Here is a 20,639-nt window from a genome sequence, read left to right on the forward strand (position 1 = left end):
GAATTCATAAGCACATGGAGAAATTCCTCCTAAACTTTTAGGAGCTACTAAAGATTTTGAACACCATCTTCCATGCAAAATACTGGACATCTATTTTAGTGCCACACACTACTTCTTCCTAAAGCTATCACTGTTAAACCTTCTTTGCAATACATGAAAGAGAAGGGGCATTTTGTCTTGTAAATTGTCATTTTTTTTAACACTATAATTAGGGGTTTTTTAAATCTACCTGAACTAATGCCTTTAGTCATTCATAACTCCTACAAAAACAATAAAAAGTGTACATGGTTACTAAATGGAAGTACTAGGGAGTGGCCTTCAGTCATTTGTCCATGCTCCAGACTCCAGTTTTACAAAACGGGGACTGGACATCTCCTGCTGCTAATTCTGCTTCTGTTACCATTTGGCTCTACAGAGCTAGAGGTGAGTGATTGCATTTGATAAGGAACTTTATTTTGCTCCCCAAACCCTCAAAACCACAGAAAATGCTCCTAGCCTTACAGCCAGGGCTCAAGCGGGAAAAATATCTCAGATGCAATCTAACAGGTTCGTAATCTAGGACAAAGATACACACATTATGTGAACCAAACCCTGCCATTTGGCCCTGCAATACCCAAGCTGTTTGCACACCTGCTAATGGAAAGAGCACAAAGGCAGATGCATGCAGGTTCCTTTGGAACATTCTGCCCACTGGAAGAGAAGAAATCCGCTTTTCACATGAAGTCATTTTGCCAGTGTTTTGAGTAGTATTTTCCGCATGTTTTTTCTATGAGATCAGCAGTCATGCCCTACTGTTCCACATTATCAGCCTTTTTTTTCCACCCTGTGTTTTACATTAGCAAATCAGCCAGCTCTGAGATCATATTACATAAGTTTCTTGTTTTCTTTTTTCAGTTTCTGTGTTTCTCTAATTAATAGGAAGTAGCTTTCCATTATGGCCTAGAGATGATAAATGGCTTCCTTTCCTCATTTGTGCGCGGCTCAGCTACGAGCCTATTGTTCCTTGAGCCACTCTTTCCCAGTGCTGCCAGCCCCAGGGCTGTTGTGCTTTGCAGAGCAAAGTCACTCCAGAGACAGGACAACCATGTCACGAATTCGTTTGGCCCTCACCAGCAGGAGGGCCTTGCGACAAAGGACTGTTTGCATAATGTAAATGTGTTCACTGCACATGATAAACTCTGACCTGTAATTTTGGCTCTGACTGGAAGTTAGGCCCTCCTGTAAGTAGCATTTGCCTCACCTAACATTAACCTACTGAAAGATAGTTGTCTGAGCTACTGAGCTGGTTACTGAGGCTTCCTCTGCAATCAGTGTGGAGGAGTATTCAACCCATCTGAAGTGGACAACTTTTCTCAGGAGGTGCCTACTCGCCACTGGCTATAGAGTGAACTGAGACTGCTACTAAATTAAACATCTACTTTCCAGATGACTGAAGTGATATGATATGAATTCCATCTTACATGGTTTGCTGCACCAGTTGAAGCCTGACCTGTGTGCACAAATCTCTTCCTTACACTGTAGGCTAAGACATTCAATGCTACTTCCATTTTCTATTTTGAAGCTGTTGTACAACTTTGCTTTTCTTCTTTCTCTCTCTCATTAGTGGTACTGGTAAATAATTTGCAAAAAATCATATACTTCATTGAAATAAAATTTTTCAAAAAAAATCTGTGAGCACCTTCCAATTTTCCTCCAATGCATATGCTTTTCAAAGTTGAGTTACTGCATCGTTTGCAGACAGCTGGGTAAGGATATTCAATACTTAAAATTCAAAGACTGTGGGTTAGTCTGGCTTGGATACATTGACCACAGCGTGTTTTTCCTGTTCTGTGGCAGAATAACAACTAGCAGTTATTTGCAGTAACTCATTTGACTCTGCTCAGCACAGGTTTAAAAGCATGGCGATGGTCTGTTACAATAACTCAGTTGCATGGCAATAATTTTGAGCTGAGATGGAATTATTTAAGATGCTGAATCATGATTGCTTGAGATTATCTTGTCTAAAAATCAGGTTTCATGAGTCGAAAATTTGTTTTCTGCAGATGAACCCTAATATGCACTTAAAATTCATAGTTTCTAAGAAAGCTATTAGTGAATTTATTTGCTACAATATTTCTGAAAAAATATGTAAAGGAGAAGAATATATTGGAAATACACTCACTACTTCTGTTTAGTAAGTTAGAAGCTGAGAATTAACACTGAACTAGTAACAGTTTTACAAAACAAAGGGAAATGTTGAATCGTTATTGCCTTATAATCATTACATTTCTTCTCAAAGAAAATGTGGACAATCATTTAGCTGTCTCTGGTATTTAAGATGTTACGAGGGAGCAGTCATTTCAAGCCTAGCAATTCTTGCTTGCATATAGAAGTCTGAAGATAATTTCAGATTTTGACTTGAGAAACAAATTCTTGAGTCCTGCAGTTATTTTTAAAACAAGGCTGGAATAGTTAGAACTAGGTGATGTCACAGAACAGAACACAATTGTAACAATGGTTCAAATGAGATGCCATACTGACAAAGCTCAGGAGACAACAGCCCGTAAGAAAACAGTCGACATTACATACATGGTCTTCTCTTAGTGTCTTCACTGAGAATCCTTTCCTCAGAGCCCTGATCACAGCACCCTTCCAAAGAACCTGGAATCTCTTTTACCTTCCTATCCTTGTCCTCATGTCTGGCTAGAAAGTGAGTTGCCTTCCAATAGGCAGTTCTAATGTATTACTTCTTTCTTGTCCTTCCTATGTTTAAATTTTGTTACTCCATATTTCTGTCCTCCATGGGCTGGGACTTCCAAGTCTGTGTTCCTTGCAATGGAACAGACTACTCAGCCAGCTGATATTCTCTATCCCCTATATTAATTGGTCATAAAATCCAAAGGGCAGACCTCTGGACATATTTCAGTTAGTGAGATGAGTAAAGGAAATGGGATGTGTCAGAACTAATACTTGGTTCTCCGGCAGCAGAATGCTACTGCAGCACATGCTGATGAGAGCTACTAGACAGAGGATCTGTTCCATGGAGGCATGCTGGTTAGCTGATTTAGAAGCCGTGCCTAGACACAGCTCCAAACAGACAGGGATCTGAAAGCTGGCTCCAACTCAGCAACCTGGTGACCATTCAGCTAGGCTTAGAAAACATTTTGTTCTGATGCTTTTAGTGTTTTCTATTTTCTACAGGAAAATGTCCACTGAATTATTATTATGCACCTTGCACTTAACAGAGGCAAAGATGTGGTGATTTCTTTGCAGTCTGAACAGTTACTTAATACTGAATCCTTGTTGGTAATTTGGCACTGCTACTGATAAACTCCCACAAATTTCAGAAGTGATTGTTCAAAGAGAATGACAGGCATTAACATGCTTGGAAAAAAAGCCCTCACACTGATTGCTCAGCACATTCTTCCCTGTTTTCCTTGTCAGGTTGTCTGGAGGAAGCATGTTGTAATCACACTCACAGAAATTCCATATTGGTTGCAAGACCTGCCCACTCCAGAGAAAGCTAAGCCAGCACTGGGGTACAGTTACATCCAGAACTGCAAGGGAAGTAAAATATTCAGGAACATTCTTCTTTCAAAAAATATCTGTAAGAATGGCAATCAGTATCACCTAAGGTTTGGAAAACTTCTGAAATGCCTTCTTCCAAAATTTCTATTGCAGTTTCCAAAGCTCTATCTCCAAGGCCCTGTCTGACTGGTGCAAATCTGTGAGATCACATATGTTTAAAGATTTTCCTTGAGAAAAACTATACCAGCAATGCACTTTCCCCAAAAGGAGCAGAACTAGCTAAAAGAAGCTTCTTCAGAAGTAATAGCTTTCAGGAAACCCCAGAAATGAACAGTAATGTCCATCAGCCTGACCTTCTGGTTGAGGAATCCAGAGATTTACAGGATTAATAAAGTAATTCTGGGGTTTTTAGGTCACTACCCTTTATCTGGCCTACTTTGGTAATGACTAGAAAGCATTATTATCACTGAAAGTCATTGTGTTAACATTGATGTACATGGCGGGTTTATGCAACTTGAATGGAATAAGGTTTTTTTGTGGAAAATGGTGATGGTCTTACTCCATTATCTGGAGAAGGCAGACAGCTCCAACATAAAGAAATTAAGTCAAACAAGAAATATAATCGTAGGTCAGAGTGGAAAAGCCCAAACATCCGGAGTGTATATGACCTGTGGCAAGACAAATGAGTATTCTCTAGGCTACTCAGTCTAGTATCCTTCACAAGTGTAGAAGTCATCAAAACAAAAAGGAAAAGGAGGCTGGGAAAATCTTCATCGTTACTATTGTAAACCATGCACAACACCTGGAAATGCTTAGGATTCCAATAACAACTCAGAATATAGCTTTTTTTATCATCAGTGCTAGTACTAGCATTCTTCACTTTATTGTTAATCTGAGCAACATGGACTGGCAAATACTATAAACATTTCTGGAGATACTCAAATTTTGCTTCACTCAGACTTAAAGCATTTCTATTTATTTTCTTGGGTTACTTTCTTCCCTGGGGACAGAGACAGCATCAGAATGAATGTCACCCTCTGAGAATATTAAATGATTGTTAACTAGGTTATGTCTACAAAGCAAGAGAAAAGGATGCTTAGCTATTGCGGCTATAATGCCCCAGTAATACTCAAGTATCTATGTGTACCACTGAGAAGTGATTTTTGTAAGTCAAACACCAAAACTAGGAATTGAATATCTGATTTCCCTGGATCCATTGCACATTTTCTTTGTTTCATGTTTCTTTGTCTCACTCTTTAAAACAGTTATTACTCAAAGTAATATCAAACAATTTATTAAGGACTTCTTAGAAAAAAAATGTACTGTTGTAGACTCAACCCCAAAATAATAGTATTTAAATATCTTATCTGGGCTGGGCTCCACTGAAGTGATGACTTGTGCGTTGTTTTGGACAGTCAGTTTTCCTTCTGAAGCCTGCTGAAAATTTTCTTTGCTGCAATGCCCATAATGGTACGGTGTAGTAAGAGCAGGGCTGCTCAGACCTACCGTGCCATCCTGTAGTGTTTAGTTGTGTCCTCGTGCTCTCCTGCTCATCCACCCCTTATACCTAGACAAGGAGGTGTCTGATGCCAGGCTGCCTGTGTTTGTGTTGGGTTCACACAGTGCCTAGTCCCACAGCAACCCTGTCCATATGCATACACCTAGGCTCTCTAACTTATGTAAGATACAATAATAAAAACAAGCTCCCCCTTCTACTTACACATAAAAGGCAAAGAAGAGTAATGGAAAAAGTCACCTAAAAAATATTCACAACAGGAGAGCTTTGAAGTTAGTTTTGAAGACAGAAGGAGTTACAACTCCCTAGAGAAGCCTAGCCCCTAGGGAAGAGCCTGCCTCTAGCTCAGGCCAAGGTGATTTTTGGGTGGGAAACAGGACAAGCTCAGTGAAACAGGAAAGTTGGCGGTTACAAAGGACAACGGATGGTCCTTGCCTCTCCACACATTTTGTAGCCAGGCCAGCTGGATTTGACAGCAGCCTGCTCCAGGAACCTGAAAATTCTGTGCCAGACAATTTCAACAGAGAAATGGAGGTTTTTACAAAATGAAACAGAAAAAAGTAACCACCCACATTTTTTGTCTTCCTGCAGTATTTACCACATGATATTCTCATTCACACCTTATACAGGGCTACAGGTTTCTGCACCTATGCCAACTTGCAGAAGTTACAAATGAGAGAGGTGAAGGTATTGGTAGCTCACTGTATAGCTGGTGGGGCAGGTGAGTAAGGGGGTGAGTAAGGGGGTGAGTAAGAAGGCAGTATGGAGTTGTGTGACATGCACAGAAACAGCTCAAGTGAAAGAACCGGCAGTATAGATGCTTACACAGTTGCTTCAATGGTGAAAGCTTCTGAAGTGGTTGGAGTAGGTCACATTTTAAACTTTTGTGCTAGCCTGTCTACACACCCAGGAAAATGCAAGTGCTTTGGTTTGGCCCAGTTTTTTTTCTTTATAACCAAGAGTTAGAATCGGATTTGAGCTGAAAGCCCCAAAACCAGTTTTGTGCCATAGAGCACTCTCCATAACCTGTGCCAAGGCTGCATGCGTGCAGGTCACCAGCAGCTGCAGCTCTGGTATTGGACTAAGTACTTGTTTAACGGCCAAACATGCTGTGACCATGTCTTTGAACAAGGCATATTTCAGCATAGCATTAAAGTTTAAATTTCAAAACAGCATATCCCTCAGTTAATGTTTCCTTTAGCCTTTGATGTCTGTTTACTGTTCCACATACCTGTTTCTATTTTAGGTTAGAGAGTGTTTTTATGTATCTAAGAATATACATATCTAAGAAACTACTTCTGCACGGACAATAAGGAGGGTAATTTTAGGTCTAGAACACATACAGAGAGGTGGATGGGCTGCCAGAAGGATTATAAAACCAATTGTGTGTTTTTCAAATCTGAAGGACAGGTTTCAATTAAGCAAAGCTAGGTTCAGCTGTAACAGAAATCAGTGCCAGGTAGACAAGGCTTCTCTGATCCCTCTCCCGCCTCACCCACCCTTCCCATTTTGTTCTTTTTGCCAGCTATGAAATGAACATTTGTTCTGAACTTGCAGAAACCCTTGCAGCATGATGGTCTATGGTAAGGAGTCCTAAGGTCAAGGGTTTCTATGTAGCTGACGGACTAGATGAGTGCAAGAGGCATGTCAGAGGCTGGCCCATTGCCAGGAAGATAACCTACCAGTTGGTATTCTTGAACTCACTTGTATTAAACAGGCAGGAAGCTGCTGTGTATTTTACCATTGTATAGGCTCTGACTTTGTGCCAAAATAAGCTCCTGAAATGGATGCACAGTGCAGCATCCAAAACACTGCACTGTCCCAACTGCAGTAAAAGGAAAACACTTTTTTCCCTGTTGCTATGTACTTTGGCAGATATCCCATCCAAAGAATTGTGCTCAAAGTACTCTGGAAACACCTGCCAGGAGACTACTTGGGAATGTTGTTTAAACAAGCATACCTGCCAACTTTCCAGCACTGTTGACTTTGCAGTACCAAAAACGCGTCCTATTTTGAAACAGACTTGATGGATAACAGGAACTGGGCCATAAGGATGAAGCACAGAATGTGCTTAAAAATTTCCTTGTAATTTTTGAAGCTGCTCAAAGTAAGTAACTGTCTAATGTACAGACATTTCAATATGTAGCAGTACACATGGTTGGACTCCAGACAGGAACACATACGTAATAATGGTATGTGTTGATGTTGTGTGAGGAAAGGAAGGATATGTTTTTTCCTACAGTAATTTACTCTAAAAGGGCTTCCAAATTATTTTATGCTGATAAGACATCTTTTTAAGTGTGTGTGTGCAATATTTTTAGTAGAACTATAAAAATTTGGAGGAGAAAGCTTTCACATACAGTGTTTGTTCTCAGGAGAGGTCATGCAGAAGCAGAGGTAAAGGCAGCAACCACCTGCCAGATTTGTCCACTGAAGGGAAGAGAAGGTGAAGAAAAATGTCCGTTTTACACACACAGACTTAGCATGCACAAATACACTGGCAGGGCCAGAGCTACTGGGCAATGATGAAAATAATAGTCTGCTTCATTAACATCAGTCAACGCATGACACATGCCAGATCTTCTAATGGGGAAACTGAATTTCCTGCCATCCCCACCATGCACATACTTCTATTCCTCCATAGGGTGTGTTTATTTCCAGACATGGGTAGCTCAGTGTCCATTTACTTAAATCCCATCTGGTCCCTTTGAGGATTTCATGTATCTGTTCACACTTTTGTTCTTGGCCCACACCTAACACATTCTTGTGCTGGAGAACTTGAATCCCATAGCAATTTTCTGGGTGTAAAGATCTGTGAGGTTCTCCCCCCCACTTTTCACTAGTTCTAGTAATAGCGTCACTCCACAAATTTAATCTCTGCAGGAAACTTGAGCAAACATGGAAAATGGCTCTCTACAGGTTCCTCTCAGACACAGGGAGGAGGCTCAGCCTCTCTGAACCAATCATTCACTCTACAGAAGTCCAGTCATGCAATAACTCCAAGAAAGGCTGCATTAGCGTTCTGCTGACCCATGGATGTGCCAAAATGCTCAAATCCAAAGTTGCAGTTAACCCTCAAGAACATGCAGTCATTCAGTGAATGATCATCAACATGGCAGATGGCAAGTTCTCTCAAGCTGTTTTACTTTCCCACTGTTTCATTGGCCCACAGTAGTGAGGGATATATCTGCTACTTGTAATGCGGTATTTTGTGAATTTTAAAACTCTTCTCTAATCAGCTAAAATCCAGAAGTTGGCTGAAAAGCTCTTTCTGTGCAGATGAAAAGAACCTGTCTGCTGTGTCAGCACAAGTATATAACTCCATCCCAAAATATTTACAGTCTTTTTGGGCTGCTTTTTCTCCAGCTGAAGCCAAAGGAGTTTTGCCCAAAGACTACTGACTTTGTAGGTCTACCTATATCCAGCTTCTCTTGAATGTCAGTGGAAAGACTCTTGTTGACTTCAGTAGGAGCTGGATCAAACCTGAAGACATAATTCATGAGACAAAAGGCTCACAAAATTTAGCTGCAGCTATTTCTGTGCTAATCAAATATTGTTTTGGGTAACATTTATTGCTGATCTTTCCACTGCAAAGGCACTTGCGCCATCAGAACAGAGTCTCAGCTGTTATTCAACAATTTAGAAAACATTCACTAATATTAGACATCTTTTCTTCACGTAAGGTGCTATGGATCTACCACTCTATCTATCTGCCTTGTTGCACAGGCATAGATATCACTAACTATTAGAGCAGGAGGAGTATTGTAGAACCAGCTCCATGGACACCACTGCAATGCAGAGCTTTAAGCTTGGCTTGAGGATGTTTGGCATTTCTTTTTGCAAGCATCCATCTTTCATATGCAGTATTCTGTCAAGGGGAGAGTTTATATCCCCAAGAAACCAGCAGACCCATGAAAATGTAAAAAACCTCCCAAATCCTTAATCAACCACTGAAATCCATAGATGTGCGGCAGGGACAATTAAAGCCAACAGAATGCATGAGTATGCTTAGATTATCTTTTTTATTCTATGTAGTGGGATTGACTTAACTTTACATGTGGTTTCCCTTTCCTAATGTGGCATATGGGATTCCCTTTACTTGCATTACAATCTTGCCCTGGATAGCTCAGTACATCTCCCCCATAGTGGATTTTTTTGTTTGTTTGTTTGTCTACTTTTCTACAGGAATACTACAGCATTTGCTCTGTTTTCTGGCTTCTGCTTCTTTTCTTCTTTTGAACAATATAGAAACCAAAACCACAATTGTGTTTCTTATAAATATTTTTAGGAGAAATGGTGCTCTCAGTAAAGTATTTATTTTTAAAAGCCTCCATGGTATTTTAAAATATTTGGTTTAGTGCACAGAAAATATATGCAATACTTTGATATTCCTGCAACATTCAGATCTCTGACTTCATAGGAGGAAATTTTGTTTTAGTTATTATGAGCTCTTTTATCCCTTGTCTAATTCTTGTTTCCTGTATTTTTAAGTATAGAAGATTGAAGAATTAAGCTGATTAAAATCGGAAAACTGTTATTTTGAAAAGCTAAACATAATTTCTGAGGTGAACTGTCCTATGCATAACATTCTTAGGCATATTTTTGCAGCACTCTGACAACTGAAATGCTTTCTATTACAAGGTATTGTGCTTACAAACTCTGAAAGATACTTGAGATACTTGGCTCAGATTTGTCTTCTATGTGTATCTAAATTACTTCAGCAAATATGACTGAAAGGTGGAGGCTGTCTTCAGTTCTGTTTGCAATGAAGATCAGAAAGTCACCATTCATATTGTGCCTATCAAGAACTCAAAAAGCTATTATGTTTCTCTTATTAAATTTTGCATTTAAAATTCTCTTTTCTATGTCTGAACCTGAACAACTGTGTTGCAGTCGTATGCAAAGCTGTTTCCTTAAAAATGGGGCCTTTTTTTTTCCCCCTGAGGAACAATATTTTGCAAGCAGTAATTGAAGGTAGTTGTAATCTTTCTTGATAATCTAGTCAGGAAAACTTCAGTCTTTCACAGAATAGCACACTGAATTTTCTGAGCAGGGTTTTGAAGAAAGAGGAGCTTGGGAACTAAAGGCATCTAACCAAAAAGCCTCTCTAACCTTACCAGATGTTTGGGGAGACCAGTTTAAGAACTACAAAAGGTTCCTCCACTTTATTTCTGGGGTGACAGTTTTGGTCCATCACAAATGCTTTTATTTTCCTTCCCTCTTCCTTCTTTCTTTCTCTACCTTTAATAGTTGAGATGGAACTACTAAAGATCCAGCGACTTTGTTTAAGCAGCAACTAGCCCCTAGTTGCTTTCAGAATTGACTGTACTTGACTTTAGCCACAAACCCTAAGTCTGAAATGCTGGCTGAGCTCAGCATCTTAGAAACCCTAATAATAGGAAAAAACAGATTTAGCTAGAAATTACAGACCAAGTTGCTGGAACTTCACCAGAAAATAGTGTCAGACCTGTCTGTGCTGGGCAAATGTCAGTGCAAGAGACTGTAGAGCCCTTTGGGGTAAGTGGGTCAGAGCAGGGTTGCTGCCAGTCTAGTGAGAACTGGTAGCTCTACGACAACTTGCTCAGCATGGCAAGAAGGAAAGAATACAGAGAGTATCGTAAGGAAGTGTGACATATTGCTGATGCACAGGCTTTTCTAATCCTAAACCAAAAATTTGTTGGACTTGCTCCAGTGTACACTATTGGTTGGTGTCTAATATTCACCCTATATAATTTGACAGATCTTTGAAGGACAGGAAAAATCTGCACTGGACTTCATATCTCCATAGCAAAGAATTAAGCTGAGCGGGTGTAAGAACCAGCTACCTTGGTCTTATGCCATCTGAGGACTTCTGGATATTATATACAATTTTGGCTGGACAGCTTGAGCCAATTCCAGCCCCCTCAGTAGTAAAAAAGAAAAACAGCAGTGGAAAAGAACCTGGTAGTGTTTTTCACTAGGAATAATAATAATAATGAAAAAATGGTATGTAATATAGCCCACAGAAATACAGTGATAAACAGCAGGGAACTGTATGTAGACAGCAAAATTAACTCTCTCCTACACCATTACTGACCTAGTGTTTTTCTACTACGGCCAAGAAGCAAAGCAGCAAAGCATCAAGCCCAAGCCCAATCCCAAGCAGACATCTAAGGAGCATTCTGGGACTAGAGCAATATCCCCAGCCAGCCAAATCAGGTGAGAAGACCATACATGTGAAGGGACCAGCTCTCACCCCCTCCATGTACCATGCTCCTCCCCATCACCTGCCTCTGCTACTGCTTATGCTCATGGCAGGGTGGCTGTGGCATCTCTAAATGGCAGGAGAAGAGAGGGAAAGAGGGTGAGGGAGAAGAAGAGCATGCAGCAGTACCAGCAGCAGATGCCCTGTGGGTCCAGGATTCCCTGGATGGCATCCAGATGGGACACTCCTGTCTCTCTCATTGTGGCATGTAGCCCAGGTGACATTTTGGTGACTCCTTACATGCCTGATAGTTTTAAAGAGTTTTGCTGAAGTCACAACAGTTTGTTCTTCTATTGAAAAGTGTTAATCAGGTTCTTTTCCAGCAACTAGCTCCAACAGCATCGACAATCACCTTTTCATTTATGGCCACTAACCTGCTTTCTTAAAGTACATTTTATTTAGCAACCTGCTGTTTTGTAATGGCATCTGTTCCATTCTAATACAGGTGCAGATGCAAAATTTAACAGTTTTACGTATTCACAGATTTTACATCCTTCCTGCACTCCGACAGGCAACATTATCACAGTTTACTGGGCATAAAATATCAGTCTTGAACCAATTCTGCCTTTTTTTTTTAATGAAGATACTAATGAACGTGGAAAATGTCTCAAGTTAATTGGTTCTTCTCAGAGGGACTGGAATGGGAAAAGGAAATTACAAGGGATATAGGTATAAAAATAAACCATTCTTGTGCTCTAAATTTCCTGATCTCCCAGAATTTTTCATAAGTTGAAGTAAAGGAAAAAAACCTCACAGCTGGTGCATTTATGCATTTTTGATGCATATGAATAGGAATATTTATGCTTTAAAATACTGTCATAATTTTAATCCACCATTTTCTAATTGCAGCTGATATATGCTCCATGTGTTTCTTGGCGGCTCCATTTGGAAAAGACACAGGGACCTCAAAAAGTGTAGGATTTCATTAGGAAAAAAAAAGCAGCAGACTGCTGTATATATTGAGGAGCTTGCCAAGGCCATGGGAAATCAGAGGAACAGATAGGCCAGCCTCCTTCCCCCAAGCTCCACCTCTATGAACTGAAACCAGGAACATTTGCTGCCTAGGACAGCACTACTTCATTGAAGAAAGCAGTATGTGCCTAGGTAAAAAAGAACAGTATGTGCTTAGGCTAAGCCGATCGCCCAAACTCATTTTCCATAAACAAGGCTCTGCTACAGAGACATAACTCTGTTTAATCCTGTCTGGATGACTTCATTTGCTAAGCACTCCAGAGCTTGCCATAGACCATGTGATTTGCCCAGCTCCATTCACCCTGGAAAGTGGCTCTCCCTTTGCCTCTAAAGAAGCAAAAAAGGTCATTTATCAAAGCAGTAGAAGGAGCACTTGTCCCACTGGATCACAAATACCCTAAAAGGTATACCCCTCTTCCAGGAAAAGTCTTTCTAAACCATTGTATTTTGTTGATTTTTATTCTTTTCTCGTTGTTAAAATAACTTCAAAACCACTTCCAACATGGATTCACAGGTATTTAGTGATTCCAGCTACTGGATACTGTAGTGAATGTAATGAACGGGTTAACTTTGTTCATGAAATCGCACATGGGGGTAGAGACATTTTCCACAATTACCCCTGAAAGTCTTACTGCTAATCTTGACCTTTGGTCCGTGTATTTTAGATAAAAGTTGTAGCCCTTGTTCAAAGCAGAATAGAATCAATTCGGCTAATGGTGTTAAAACAACAATATGATAATTTACTTACATACTAATCGGGAAGGGGGAAGACACACATTGTGATTAAACGAATGCTTTGTGTAAAAAAAAAAGAAAACCCAAGTGCTTACTTAAATGTTGCATAAAAGTCGAGGAAAATAACAAATATAACTTACTAGATAAGGAAGAGAAAGACAACAGCTATAATTTACTGGATAAGGGGATTAACTCTACCACGACTACATATCTCCACAACAAAAGACATTCTACATCAAAAAGACACTTCCCCTTGAGAAGATGGACCGAATCCGCCCAATAATGAACCTACACGAGCAAAGAAAAAAAAAAAGGGAGAAACAAGACAAGGTGAAGATTGACAAGGGAGGGGTGCATAAACTATAAAAGGAATGTAACTATAACAGAAAGTTGCAAGCTTTTGGCGGAGCACTGCCTCCCCGGCCGCCCAGTGCTGTTTTGCTCTCTTATCGCTTGCTAATAAATTCAATCCTTTATTTAATACAAATTGGCTCCTCCAATTTGTCACGAGCGTCTATAACAGTGAAGACTTTAATTCTGAATATAAGAGAAATCCATGTTTTGATTTCTTACCAATGTTATATTTTAGGTGCATATTACATAACTGCTTCATGCATCAAATAATTTTTAATTAATTTTTATGCATTTGGGGTTTTTTTGCCACTTTTCTGCACCCCCTTACTCACAGCACTCTCTTTCTTAAAAAAATTATTTAAACACTTTTGAAGTGAATGTAATGCTTGCTGGCTTGAGGCAGAACTACAGACCAAAGCCCTTTTTCTGTAGCAAATGTTGAGTTCTGGCCGCATTGCAGCAAGTTTTCCTGATGCTGTTCCTCAGGCTGTCTTGGGGTGCAGTGGGTTGGGGATGAGCCTAGGAAGCAGTGACTTCTCCATCTTAGCTCCCCAGGTGACTGCTCTTAGCTGCCCCACTATGTGTCCAGTAGCAAAGCAGAACAAGCTAGATTTTGAGTGCCTTTATGCCTTACATCCTAACTCTCTGTGAGCTAGCTCTAGCATGCGGACAATCTCAGCTGAGAGGTCAGGACTGACTCTAGGACAGTGCAGGTTTGGGCCTCAAAGGTGAGACTTTCAAAGCTGCCAACAAATGTAAGATGCCACATGGGCTTCTTGGGCTGAACTTCTTTCCACCATGTCCTTGAGCTAGAAAAGCAGGCCAGGGAATAATAATCCCTTGAGTCTAGTTAAATGATCCCAGCTTGTAGTGTGGCAAATGCCTCAGTGCATCATTAATAGCACTTCACTGGGCTGAATAATCTGTTCTTAAAATAAAAAATGGATGTGCTGATCATAAATTGTGGGTCTGTTTTTATTTTATTTTTACTGAACTAAGGAGTTGGCTACATGATTATGAATAGGGACTGGGCAAATCACTAGAACTACGCAAGAATGGGCTCCAGCAGTAACCAGAGGGCAGTGACTATTAATGTGAAAACAAATCTGATCTGGAACATAATTGATGTGAAACTCAGCTAAACCTTCAAAGCCTGAATTTGTCATATCTTTGCTGTACAACAGAATGCAGTGCAGGGGGGCCAGAGCTAGAACAGCATAAGGTAGCTCAGAAATAACCACCATGGTGCTGCACCAAATATTGCTTTGGATGGCTTGACTGCGTTTTGCTAATATAAATTCATTCATGTTCACAGTTCACACCAAGAAGCCTAGAGTAAGTTTTCTGTTAGTCCTAATCCATGGTCAGGTTCTTTTAACAGACCAGGAAACCCAAAGAGATACCATGCCTTAAATCTGGAAAAAACCGTGACCTCTTCCAGACAGGAGATTCTAAAACCTAGACTGAAACAATTTGTTACTCTCACACTTGGACCACAAATTTCTGGAACTGAAAAACATTTTCCAATTAATATTTTGTCATAAGTGATACATCATCATTAATAATACTGTTAGTTTCAGTATTTTTTTGACCAAGAAGGAAAAAAAAAAAAAAAAGAAAAAAAAATCAGTGGAAGATTCCAAACCACCTTCGAGAGCTGACTGGAGTGTGTGGATTTGGGAGCCACGTTTCTCAGGAAGGGACGAGGATGGAGAGCAAATACAGGCATTGACTATTAGAAATAGCTGAACAGAAACAAGGCCCAGCATGTGAGGTGCTTTGCAAAAATACCAAGATATGGTCAGCCAGTGCTAAGGAGTTTTTGTAACATAATGTATATTCATGTTAGATATTGGGAGGGGGAAGGGGATGGAAATTTTCTTACAAGGTGCAGTATACTGTAGATTACTCAGAAGTTTTGTTGTTTCTCCTGTTGGCTTTGTATTAATCTGGCTTTCAGAATGGTTTTAAGTTTTTTAGGTTCCCAACTATTGTAAGCTTTGTTGGTTTTTGTTTGTTTGTTTATTGCTGCTCAGTTGAGCTGATCCCAAATTCTGGGACAGTGTCTCTTGCAGAGAGATCAGTATCTCGTTTCTGCATTGCCTCCTTTTGTAGACTTGGCTTTTATTCCATTTGCTAATCTCACTGAGATTGCCTGTAAATCATTCCCATTGGGGCTGTTTTTCTCATTTTCTTCTTTTGTTTCTAGGGTATTTTGCTGGCTGCCTTCCTCTAAGGAACAATCCCTGCAGCCAGGCCAAAGAAACTTCTTCAAAAGAGAGTTATTTAAATGCCTCTAAAAACTGAAAGGAAGATGACAAAATATTTAAACTTGAAACTATTTTACTCAAGGAAAGGGAATGAGAGGTGAGGATGCCTTAGGAACTAAGCAACACCACCACAGGGTCCTACTCAGTCTCACAGCACACCAGCCCTGCTGCCCTTGTACAGGTTGGCATGCAAAGAAGTACTTAGTTATTCAGCTGCCAACTCTCCCTCAGTGTCACAATAGTTACTTTCTTTTCAGCTTTTACATTGCAGACATCAGTACCTTCAGATAGCATATATAGTCTATTACCTCCATAAAGCACCATGCTCTCTCTCACACTAGAATTACATGCATATACATATGTGTATACATAGGTACATGAGTACTGCATATATTTCTTTTGATGAAAAATGCTGTCAACAAACTTATTATAAAATGCTACAGCGTGGAAAGAAATATAAGTTACATACTAAAATGTGAATTATGTACTACATCTACCTCTTGTTACATGAGGATTTGGAAGAGTTCCCCACCCACAGTGTCAAAGGCTCAGTGTATTCTGTGCAGAAAGATGTTTTTTAATCAAGGTTCTGCAGGTGAAAAAAACCAATAAAATCTGTTTGTCTTTTTCACACCTCAAAAAATGAAATATGTTAAAAAAGTTAGTAACAGATGGAAAAATAAAAGACCAGATTTCTGAACCTAATAAAAAGTAGTTACGATTCCCAGTTAACCCTGCATTTCAGTGGCAGGAAGTATCAGACTTGCCTAGGCATTTTGAAACTCCCAACCAAAAATACCACAAACAAAATATGGGCTACAATCAAGTCATCATCACAAAATGGATATTAGGAAGAAGGGAGAGAGAAATAGTTTTTTTGTTATTCAGATGAAGTGTTTAGATATCATGTGCATGAGTCAATCCCACTCCTCGCTGGATACTGAGACAGGGACTCTGGTCATGATGAACTGTTCTTCAGAACAAATTAATTGGAGTTACTGGACTGGACCTTGAAGGACTTGCAGGAAAAAAATCTTAACGGTTTGTCCCCCAATTAACACTCCCAAATATGTTATCCAAAATCCAAATTTTACGAACTTGGCCTACTTTATAGATTAGGTCTTTTCTCCCATCCAACTTCTCTTACTGCTTGAATAAGAAAAAGAAAGCAAAAGTCACTCTTTGGGCTAATGATATGTCTTTAGGACAAAGGGGGAAAGAGAAAGACCTGCATCTTGATTAAAATTTAATTGTCACTGGGGTTGTCTCTCTGCAACTCTTGTGAGTCTACCATGAATCAGCCCAGTGAAAATATGCTATACATCTCATTCCTTGCTGCTGCGATGATGATTTTGGGAAGGATGTCAACCCATGTCAGCTGGGTTTGCTTGGTAATTTCTTTTTTCCTTTTTGGTCTGTGTCTCTCTCACTTTCCCAGTGTCTTGCTGATGGAAACTCTTGTACTTTTGTCTTTTCCCCTAATACTTCCTGTAAGTCTCTTTTTTTTAATGACAGTTGATGTTGCAAAATAAATGAGAAAAGGATAACATTTTGGTTAAAATCACTTGCCTGGGAAGAGCTAAGACCATTTCATATGAAAAGTGAAACTGTCTCAGACCCACAGCTGGACTGAGCTCTGGTGAGACACAGAGCTCTTAGCAATTGCTGGGGTAAGAGTAGGTGTGATCCTTAGATGTCTTCCTAGATAACTAGAATGGACAGCATTGTAAGTCAGAGATACCCCCATCCTTACCTCTCCAGTTTGCTTCATCTAAAACTAATTGTATTGCCCACAGCATGGGTCTTTTATCAAAAGGATTGAGCAGAGACAGGGTGGGGATCCTGTTATGGCAGGGTGTGGTTTTTCTGTAGTTGAAAAGACTCATCCCTCCATTGTATTTACAGGAAAAGAAAATCAATCTTTTGAGCCTGTCCTCATCCTAACCCAGTTGCTGCACACACAGATAAGAATGAAATCCAATCTCCCCACCTCCCCTAGGCTTCATCTAATTGACTGTAAACGTCTAGATCTGCTGTATACTCTAATACTGAGATACTACTTGTAGTTTGGGCAGAGAATTCTCAAGGAAGCAAAAACTTTATAAAACCATGGATAAATCTGGATCAAAGTATTATAACAGATTCTAAAACAGGCATTTGAAATAGGTAATAGTAGAAATCTATTTAACTCCTAGACACTATTGAAGGCCCATAAGTTAAAAAACAAATCAAAACCCTACAGTAAATTTTATTCTAACTCTAAACAGTCCTTATTAGGAACATGGAAAGCTCTATCATCTGCAAAGCTGTTCCTTTCTCTCAGCTTTGACATGGGACTCATGCCCAGACCTTTCCTGACTTTTGCTTGGCTTCCTGCTATAGATGTAGAGGAAAAGACTCGAGAGCCACACAGCAGAGGGGAGGGGGCAAGGAGCACGCACTGGGACTAAGCTGCAGTCCAGGTTCATCCTCTGGCAAAGGGAGATGCCTAATGAATAAATTGGATGCACATGAGCTTTAAGGGAGTGGAGCGCTCCCCCAGTCCCAGCCCCCAACAAAATTTTTCAAATTTTTTACTGCTAGCCATAATTGACAAACTGATCCCAGTTTGTCCATGGACTACACCTCCAAAGCTCCTTTATCCAGTTCCACCAGACTTCCTTCTCCTCATGTGTCACCCCAGATGACCCAAGGGGAGGAATCACATTTTCTGTGCCAGTCAGGGCAAGGAGGACCACAGGACTCCTCCACAGGCAACAGGGCTTTCTGCTGTGCCCCTACAGCATGAGCTCCACTGAAGGGTTGGAGCACACTAAGGGACCCGCGTGGCTCAGCAGCCACAGGACCAGGCTGCGTCCCTGCAGCGTTGCTCAGATTTGAGAATGCAGCTTGATTTCTGTACTCCCATGTGACTTGCCCTGCAGAAAACCTTTTCTGTCATGGGGGCCCAGATTACACAGACTCAGAGAGAAACAGAAACCAGAAAATATGGAAAGAGCAGTATGATTCTTACTCTACAAAAGATGTAAGAATACAGTTCTCGTCTGTCATACAGCCACCACAGCACAGGGGTTAACATTGCTCCTTGTTGACAAATTTTCTTGTCTTTAGGCTTGTTATTTTAGGGTACTAAAAATAGTTTCTGTCCTAAAAATAAGTTTTAAAGTGTTCTTAGCTTATCCTTAACACTTAAAACGTTATTTGAGTAATTTTTTATTTTTTTTTTAAAACAGACAAGGAAACCAAAAAGTGAAACAGTCCAGGTATTTTTCTTAAAATGGAGGAAGAATTGTGGGGAAAGCTCTTATATGAACTATGTAATAGTAGGTGTATCAACACAGATATGGAATAAAGTAGATAGCTATGACCATTTTTGACAGGATATTTTGAAAACAAAGTTGTATCATTATTTTCCTTCTAATTTTTTTATTTTTTTTTAATTTTTTTTTTTTTTAGAAATTAAAATGATGCCTTTTTTGTATGCCCCCCCTGACCCTCTTTTCCTTTCCAAAATGAATGATTTTGATCAAAATATACTTTTCCCATGAAAAAAATTCCTTTGGTCAAAAAGGCATTTTTGCTTTTATTGAAAAAAATGTTTCACAAACACCTGCAGAATAGCTCCAGTCAAGAATTTGGTTTCACTCTTACAGTTAATGCTACCGCATTAGTTCCCCTCACACATAGTGAGTACAACCATTAACAGCATAGTTATGCTATATGGAAGGTGTAGTTTCATCCTGTTTCATAGAGCAGCATTCCTTGCCAGAACATTACTGCCCAGAATATTAAAAATTAAGGCAAGATAAGGTAGAAACAGCCAGGTAAATGCTACAGAGCCAGAGAACAAAGCTGGGAGGACTTTTTTTCCTGACGCACTTGTGCAGATGGAGGACAGGCAATGTGCTTGGCAGAAATGAAGTGGTTGCATTTTTTAAAGTGTGGGAGGAAGCTTATGTGAAGGTACACAGCCAAAAGGGGGATGAGAAGATGGAGGGAGTTGTCCTGGAAAACAAACATTTCTGAAAGCTTTTAGCAGAGCTGCCTGACTTGCAAACTCAGCAGCCCACTGTATAGCCCATCTATAGTGCACCTAATAGCATTGGTGTATACATTAGTGGCAGACCCTGGAATACAACCTCTTTTCTGCTCTGCTGTCATGTTAAGGCACTGGATGGACATATTTTCATAAAAATGACATTAAAATACAGCATTGCAAACATGCAGTATTTACCAGGAACTGTCAGTTCTCTATCTCCTACAGCCATTTTGATTCCTCACATATACATGTATTTACATCATTTTCAAAATGCATATTATTAAGCTGACTGTTATGGCTCCTCTGGAGTGGTTACCGTCTATTATGTAAATATATCACTTCTACAATTTATAACACTCCTGTTATTTACCCAATAGAATGTGTAACTGTTCCAAGCACGCCATTACCATCTGCCACGTAAAGTAAATCCACCTTCAGCTGCTTTTGCAAGCATGAGTTATAACCACACTTAACATTTCAGTAGTGTCACACACGTTGGAAGATCTCAGTGTGCCTTATAAACATTAATGAATGATCTTAGATTTAAAAGCAGTCCCATGTGGCAAGAATTAGAACTAAGCCAATAATTCACAACCAGGTCCCGATTCAGGAAGAGGCTTAATCGCGGGCACTGACTTCAGCGCGGCTGCTTATGTGTGGGAAGCTTCACATGTGCCCAAGTTCCCAGGTGACTACAAATCTGCGGGGTCCACAGCACTCATTTTTCACCTCTTTCTGTTTGCAGAGCATGATCAACTTACAGTCTTAACACAGGAGGTCTCTCTGCAAACCGGTCTTAATTCTGTAAGACATTTGGTTTGAATTTCATGCACACTCCCCCTCCCAATCACACAGTGAGTTCATTCTTTTCAGGTTCCTTGTATTTTGCGCTAACTCTTCCCAGAAGAGCGTTTCACCCGTTAGTCACCCCACTGCACGGAGTTCTTAGAAGTGCTGGGGGGAGGCAGACGGTAAAGTCAAACAGAGATTTCCCCAGCTGGG

General features: G+C 40.1%; 1 protein-coding gene across 1 annotated transcript in view; it reads left to right on the top strand.

Moving 5' to 3' along the window:
- The first annotated feature begins 696 nt into the window (after positions 1-696).
- AZI2 (5-azacytidine induced 2) overlaps positions 697-20,639 on the top strand; it is a 1,028,525-nt gene continuing 1,008,582 nt past the window's right edge. The window contains exon 1 of the mRNA XM_049799290.1: positions 697-700. The gene's annotated coding sequence lies outside the window, so the exon portion shown is untranslated. The remainder of the gene's footprint in view (positions 701-20,639) is intronic.

Source organism: Accipiter gentilis, chromosome 4 (genome assembly GCF_929443795.1).
Source record: "Accipiter gentilis chromosome 4, bAccGen1.1, whole genome shotgun sequence".
Lineage (NCBI taxonomy): Eukaryota > Metazoa > Chordata > Aves > Accipitriformes > Accipitridae > Astur > Astur gentilis.